Raw genomic sequence first — 7,910 nt, 5'->3', positions numbered from 1 at the left:
CACGCCGCCGCCGCCGGCGCCCGCGTCTGGCCGTAGAACCATCCAGTCGATTTAAGAGTCTGGAACGAACCCGTAGGTGCTGAGACTTTGACCGAACTTTTCTCCTTTCTACACTTTTCATCAATAAAAAAACAAAAATCTCGACATGAAGAATCTTTTCTCCCTAAAGCTCAAAAAGAAAACACCTCCAGCTGCAACTCCAATTTTTATTATAAATGTGTTATTTTTTGAAATATGTGACCCTGAAAATAAGCACAAGAGCTCCTCCACCTACAGGCAGAGGTGTCAAACAGGTGGCCCGCGGGCCAAAACAGGCCCGCTTGATGATTTTTTAAAAAAAAGTGAAAACAAACTTATTTCCATGAAAACAAAAGAGAAAAACTTTTTACCGGCAAACGACTGCGGATATCGCTATCGGTTGATATCGGAAAATAAGCGCTCAGACAATATCGGCATATCAGATATCGGTAAAAAGTTAATATCGGACATCCTCGGATCAAAACGTTTCCCAACATTTCCTCAGGTCATACAAAGGTCATCGTTACACGTCTTTTTGAAACGACCCCGTAGAAAACATAAATTATTATTATTAAAACATAAAGTCCTTTGTATTAAAGTGTACGACGTGATTATTGATGTGTGACATAAAACACAACAACATCAGGTTCAGCTCGACCACAGAACCTCAGCTTCAGGCTGTTGTTGTCGTCCTGTGAGTTTATGTGATGAGACGTGAACTGATGACAAGCCTCGATAGGACGCGGCGTTCCCAAAGACGTCCGGGAGATGAACTTCCCCCTCCTGGTGCGAACCGGTTCTAGCCGGTTTGTAACAGAGACTTCAGTCATCATTCTAACCTTGGTCTGGGCTCGTTGTTACATTTCTTCAGTCTCAGCCGTTTTTCACATGACGACTGGAGCGAGCGTCACGATGATAACTTTAGGCAGCGGCGGTCCGATGACAAAGGACGGTGTGTGGTCGAGTGTGAAAGAGCTGATTTAGAGAAAAACAGTTCTGAGAAAATGTGTTTCGTAAAGCTGTGTTTAAATGAAACACGAAGACGTTTCCATCGGCTCTGACGTCATCACTCGTCTCCTAGGACACGAGTCGTCAGCTTCATTGCCAACATCAGTCCGACGGCCATCACCTGACTCCGCTAACGTTATCTCTCTTTATCGGGTTAATAAACTCTGCTGCATGGACTTCATTAAATGCTCTGTGGGCCACACAGAATGACTCGGCGGGCCACATTTGGCCCCCGTGCCTCAAGTTTAATAAAAAAACTGAACTAGTTCTACAGAGTCTACACAGAAATAAGACTGAAAATCACTGTTGGTGTAAAAGCTCTGCTCACTGACTGTGTTAACAGAGAGTTGAATTTAATTCGTCTTAATCTGATTTAATTTATTTATTTATTTCAACATTAGTTTTATTGATGTCTAATGTGACGACAGAGTCTGAGAACCGAACCTGGTGAAAACACAATATCAGTATGTAAAAATATTTTGAGGACATTTCTAGTCTCAGCCTCAGCTCTGCCCCCTGTCTTCTACTACAGTTTGTCTCATTTTTTTCTAAGATCGGCCTCCTGGTTGGACTTCAAACCTCACCCTGGTCTGGTCTGTTATGGTCTGGTCTCGTCTGTTATGGTCTGTTATGGTATGGTCTGGTCTGTTATGGTCTGGTCTGGTCTGTTATGGTCTGTTATGGTCTGTTATGGTCTGTTATGGTCTGGTCTGGTCTGTTATGGTCTGGTCTGTCGTCTCTTCAGTCCTATCCACTTGTGCCAGGAGACACGAGGAGACAGACGGACTCGCTGCCACAGAATAATCTAAACAACTCCTTACGTCTGTGTCTGTGTCTGTGGCTGTGGCACAGAAACAGACAAGGAGACACGTATGACCATACATTAGTAGGAGATCTAACGCAGACACACGGTGAGGAGGACATGTACAGATGAACGGAGACAGAACAGAAGTCCATGTTGAAGACTTCTCTTGTCAAACAGTGACATCACTGCTGCACTGTTTCAGTTTATTGTTAATCCTCCTTCAGACGGTGCCAGTGTGAACTGGGGTTTTTCCAAAGGCTGAAATACACAGAGCAGTTCTACAGGAGAGGAGAAAAAAAAAGAAAAATCAGAAACTGAGACCAGGTTGGATTTTCTGATCTCAGGAAGACGTTTGAGGAGAAAAAGTTCTTAAACGTACAGATAAAAAAAAAACAACACGGTTTTGAGATGTTTTGGAAAACAAAAAAAACCAAAAAAATCGGTACCGGTCCTGAGTGGGTAACAAATGCGTGGACACACACGGACAGAGGGACAGACGGACAATCAGGGATGTTTAACTTCCTGGGTTTTCTTGGAAGTGAACTGTAATGGGTCGACATACGACATGGTCGTGCTCACGCTCTCACACACTCAGTGTATGAATATTCACACACACACACACACACACACACACACAGAGCCAGTCAGTCAGTGTGTGTGTGACTCCATATGTCACAGGACTGGCAGCAGCACAAATGACCAGTTGGTGAGTGAGAAACTTGTCCACAGCTATGATGCACACGGAGACAAACACACACAAACACACACACACACATGATGCACACGGTTAAATAAACACACACACACGGAGACAAACACACACACACACACACACGGAGACGTATTCACGCGTGTGTTTTCTCTCGCCATCACCTCCTGACTCGGCAGAATGAGCTGAAACTCCAAACGACTGAGTCATCGTTAGAACAACATCTGAGACGCTGACATCATGTTCTGTGGTAAGAACTGAAGTTACCGCCATAAACAGTTCCAGCCTGTGAAGAACACACACACACACACACACACACACACACACACACACACACTCAGTCCATTAGACCTTTGACGGTGTGTGTGTGTGTGTGTGTGTGTGAAGTCACTTTTCTGAACCAAAACGCTGCCACATTTTGGTGTTGAAAGTCAGCGGGTAACTACACCACCAGGGGGCGTGGCCAAGCTCCAGCTGCGTGACCACGCCCACCAGAGCATCAGTGTGGTTCGTTTACCAAAGAAATTAAAATACAGTTTTTTTATTTTAGATCAGTGATCAGTGAATTAAAGTTGATTAAAATGACAAAATTAAAAGAAATACAGCCCCACAGACGGAGAAAAAACGGAGCCAGGCGTACTGAAAAAACACAGAGAAAATAAGTAGAGAAGATAAAAACAAACAAACATCTGAAGTGATCAGAGCCTCAGTCCCAGTTACACACAGGCTCAGTGTGTGTGTGTGTGTGTGTGCTGATAAAGATGGCTTATTTATAGGTCAAAGTTGAAGTTGCGTCATCTTGTGGCGACAGTTTTTTTCTCTCTGTTTTACACGTTAGTTCTACGATGAAATGCCGATCATTATTTGTTTTTGTTTTTTTGGTTTTTCCAGCGTGATTTTTTTTTCTTCTTTGTTCTTGTCATGAAGTGTTCTTTTTTTTTACAGACTTGGCTCTGCTTCACTCATGATACAGACGGTTTATCATGACGTGACGTCCTTGAACCAGAGAGACTTTATCTGAAGAGACGCTTTTATCATAAGTCTCCAGTCTGTAATTCATGTCTGTTGTTTCAGATCGTTAGGAGAATCTTGATGGATCTGAATGCTGATTGGATAATTCAGTCTCCCTTGTTGTTTAAATGTACAAAAATCTCAAAGTTCCAGAACCAAACCCCTGGTCTGTGGACCAGTATTGATCCGTGGGTCAATCGACACCAGGCCACGGAGAAAGAATTATTAATGAACTTATGTTAGAGATTCAGTTTCATTTACATTCCTCCGTCAATCTTTCAAAATAAAACGTCTTTCAGACACAAATACTAACACAATTACGTCTAAATTTTAGTTTAGTTTTATTTTGAAAATATATCGATGATTATCCTTGAACGATCAGTGCGATAGTTCCGGTGAACAGTAGTGAAAAAAAAAAAAAGGTTGGCGCTCCCTGCTCTAGAGCACCACCTGTCTACCTTCTGGCCGTGATTAGCGTCTCCGCGGCTACATCCAATTTTTATAAACACAAGAACGAGCAAAAAGAGGCAAAAACAGATGTGATTTGAATATAATAAAATTAATAAATTCTGAAACAAACGACGCAGATCTGGAGGTGTTACAGAGTGGTAACCGTCCAGGGTGACTTTGGTATGTAGACCAGAGGAGGAATGAACCCGACCTTTAGCTTGGAAGAAGACCTTCTGTGTTTGAGGCTCCCATAAAACAAATCTCTTGCTGTCACAGCGTGTCCCTGTTTGTTTTTGTCTAGTGTGTGTGTGTGTGTGTGTGTGTGTGTGTGTGTGTATAAACTCTGTTTAAACAGCAGCACACTGTTTAAAAAGCCAGAAAGAGCTAAACAAATCCATAGCATCTCGCTATGTTGTTGCTACTTCTAAGCTAACTTCAAGGCTATTTGACTATTTGTTTTTGAATCTATTTCAATTGTATTTATATTTATTTTAAATGTATTTATTTAAAATCTAAATTTTAATTTACTAATCTAATCTTTTGATAGATTTGCCAAAAACTTTTTTGTTATTATTTGAGCCAAATTATTCACCGAAAGATTCATCGCGCACAGATTTGTGTCCAATTAGCCGACAGCTATTTAGCTTAGCTAATTTAAAAAAACAGCATTTGTTTTAGACTGAACAGATGAATTAAAAAAGGGACGGCACTGATATATTATTGGAGTCTCATGGGGGAGCTGGTATGGGGGAGTTAGGGGGAGGCGGTGGGTGAGGGAGCCACACATGCCGACACTCGCGGTGGAAACGAGGCGGACAGTAGAGCCGTCTGTTCTCGCCGTCTTTCTGGAGTTTTTTCGGTCGGTTCAGGTTGGGTTCAGGCAGCAACACAAGCCTCTGTGATCATGGGATCCACTTGGCACGGAGCGCTCGGCTGCGCACACACATTCAGGACATTGTGTATCCGTGCGTGAGCTGCGAGTGAGAGAGAGTGAGTGAGAGAGTAACACTGTGTATGGGATTAGAAAACAACATTAAACACAAGCCAGTCTGATTGGATCAGATTACACTGATCCCATTTTTTAAAAATGCAATTCTTTCTTTCTTTTTCTTTGCTAACAATTACATTTTTCAAATATTTATTTAATTATGTAGCTTAAATAATTTTTTAAAGAAATTATGGGCAATAACAATAATGAAGTGTAACGTTTATTAATTTTAAAGTCGTTGTTTTTGCCCATTCCAGGTGCATTTTTTAAATATTGATTTATTCATTTCTTCCTGTTTAGACAACAGATAAGAACAAATCAGTAAAAATAAATAAATAAATAAAAAATTTGGATTTTTAAGAACATATTTTCAAGGAAGTTTACCTATTTTTTCAGGCCATGGATTAATGCAAATTTGGGGGTTTTATTTATGCAGATGACACTAAATATGTATGTTGTTAAAAGTGTTTTTGAAAACTTTGAAACTTGTTGGATGAACTTTTTAACCATTTTTCTGTTTTATAATTTTTGTTGTTTACACCTAAACTTGTTTTCCTGTCTTCTGGAAAACGGGTGAAACTATGAGGATATAATCTGTGTGTGTGTGTGTGTGTGTGTGTGTGTGTGTGTGTGACGTACAATGACAGGTGCGGGCGGTCACACAGCAGCTACAGTATCAGCTGCCGGAGAGGAAATACAAGCGGCTTTACAAGCTTAAAGCACTACACACACACACACACACACACACACACACACGGTGCAGTCACAGTCACTCCGCTGCACACAGTGGCGTGCTGCGAACATGTATGAGTTTAGTGTGTGTGTGTGTGTGTGTGTGTGTCAAAGGTACAGTTAAGACCTGTCAAATCTAACCTACGTCTGTCCTCACCTTGGACTTCCTGTACGTTATCCGTTGGCCGTCTTTGTTTCTGTCGTTGTATAATTGTCCTTCAAGATCATGACTTTGGTTTTAAATGAACTTAAAACGTTAAAAACTAACTATAAATCAATATATGTTAGCTAAGACATACAGCTGTTCTTGGAGCTCAACATAAAGACTAAAAACCAAAAGGTGACAAAACATTAGCTCCAAATGTACTTATAAGCAAATAAATGTAACATTAGCAAGCACGCTAGCCAGCAAAAAAAAATCTATATGTTTAATAATGCATCAGTATAGCAAAAAGTTGATTAAAATCCAGTTGGTTAGTTCACAAAAAAGTTTATTATTAGCTTACAACTAAAAAACGAACCTAGCCAAAAGACAACCATAACATTAGCTATAGGCTAAAATGGATGACATAAATTTAGCTAGCAGGTTAGCCCATGTATGGTGAAACTCACTGGACCGATAGCTTAACATTATCCCAAGCAAGAGGCTCAAAAATAGCTAACAAAACCGACTGAAGTTACATTAACACACAGTAGGTTAATCTGAGGGATTTCAGTTTTTAAGTAAAAATTATTAATTCAGTTACATCACTTTATTTCTGTATTAATAGATTGTTAATAAACTGGTAATCAACGCCGTCATCATTAACATTTGAACTCATACCAAGCCGTGTCACGACGGTGACATGTCTGTGTGAGGGAAGCATTTTAAAAGGTCTGTGGAAATAGATGTGTCTGGAATGTGTGACATCACAGATCCTATCTGACCGCCACGAAGTGTTAACAGGCAAAATAGAGCCGACAATGGACGAGGACATGTGTCCTGCCTCATCTGTCAATCACAAAACACCCCGTTGTTCTCCGACATTAAGTTTGATCTCTACAGATCAGAACTGAGTCTTTTATAGACGGTGAATGACTGGGGTTTTATATGAAACACACACACACACACACATGATGTTTAACAGGGGCTTTTCATAAGAATAAAACACATTAACGGATTCAAAGAAACTTAATATTACAAATCTAACCTGTCGGATCGGATCGGCACGATTCCTGCCTGGAATGCAGAAGGTTCCGGGTTTGATTCCACCTCTGCCACAGCTCTAAGGTTCAGTTACATCAGGAATGGGCTAAAAACTTTATTAGCCAAAACACTATGGCTCTGGTGACCTGAAAATGGAGGATTTGTGTTAGCATAGCTTTATCGTTTAGCTAGTTTTTAGCCACCAACTTCCCCTTCGATAGTTTCTTTTCTATGTTATATTGTTATATTCCTTTTTAACTCAAATATATACAGTATATATTTTTTATTTTTACCTAACATTCTGCTAACATTTTCCCTTTGTTTCCGACCACATTCAGCTAGCTTTAGCTACAATGTTACCCCCACAGCTGCCCTTACTGCCATTGAAATGATCTTGCTGATTGTTTTAAACATTCTGCCACATTTTCATGCTAACTTGTAGCTAGTAGTTTAAAGCATTTTGTTCAGGCTAACATTTTTGTTTACTGCTTGGCTAACAGTTAGCCTTTCCTCTCATTTGAGAGGCACATTGTTCTGAGATCTTAACAATAACTGACCATGAAACACACACACACACACACACACACACACTGGCACATACAGCACCACTGTTCTTTTTCAAACTGAATCATTTTACTGACAAACATATATAACAGCTCTTGAATAAATATTTACAGACGTGAGATGACATTCCTGCGACTCTGACGGAGGTAGAACATTCTGTAGAATCTTTTCCTCTGAAAAAAAAAACCAAAAAACCAACCTGGTGTCAACACACACACAGAAACACACACACACACATGTCCAGATTCCGTAACATCTACAGCACAGACGGACGTCCATACGTTTGACACGAGTTTGGGTGAACGACCAAACCAGACCCAGATAAATAAGGTTTATGTTACAGTGACAGTCAGTGCCTGGAAATTCAGACCGTCGTCCGACACAGTAGTAAAAAAAAAAAAAAAAAAAAAAAAAAAAAACCCCTTTCTTTGGGGAAAAA

This window comes from Cynoglossus semilaevis, chromosome 19, assembly GCF_000523025.1.
Source record: "Cynoglossus semilaevis isolate Cse_v1.0 chromosome 19, Cse_v1.0, whole genome shotgun sequence".
NCBI classification, from domain to species: Eukaryota; Metazoa; Chordata; class Actinopteri; order Pleuronectiformes; family Cynoglossidae; genus Cynoglossus; species Cynoglossus semilaevis.
Note: the sequence above shows the minus strand (reverse complement) of the source record.